Here is a 448-nt window from a genome sequence, read left to right on the forward strand (position 1 = left end):
CCCCCACTGCCCCGCCTCTGGAGCCACCCCATTGGGCGGGGAGCCTTGAAAGGCAGCCGGGGGAGGCCTCTGGTTGGCTGCCGGGCTGGGGAAAGGGACAGGGCGGGGCCGGGAAAGCCTTGGGCTGGTACCCGCCCGCCTCTCCTTCCCTCCAGGGGATGCTGTTGCCAGGGGCAACCTGACGTGAGCCAGGGGAGGATGCAGATCGCAACTTGGCACAACTCTGCGTCTGCCAGAATGAACTTCAATTCCCAGGGGAGTTTGGCTCCAGGCTGGGCATCTAGGCAACCCTGAGCGGAGTGCGGTGTTAGTCAACGCAGGGCAAGGCTGGCACCGCCGCGTGGTGGGCAGTGGGAGCATCTTGGCAGCCGGGCCGCCTCAGGCAAGGCTGGCTGACATCCTGGGCATCTTTGATAACCTGGCATGGTAACCCGGGCAACTTGGACCT

Source organism: Podarcis tiliguerta, assembly GCF_965153285.1.
Source record: "Podarcis tiliguerta genome assembly, chromosome: 8".
NCBI classification, from domain to species: domain Eukaryota; kingdom Metazoa; phylum Chordata; class Lepidosauria; order Squamata; family Lacertidae; genus Podarcis; species Podarcis tiliguerta.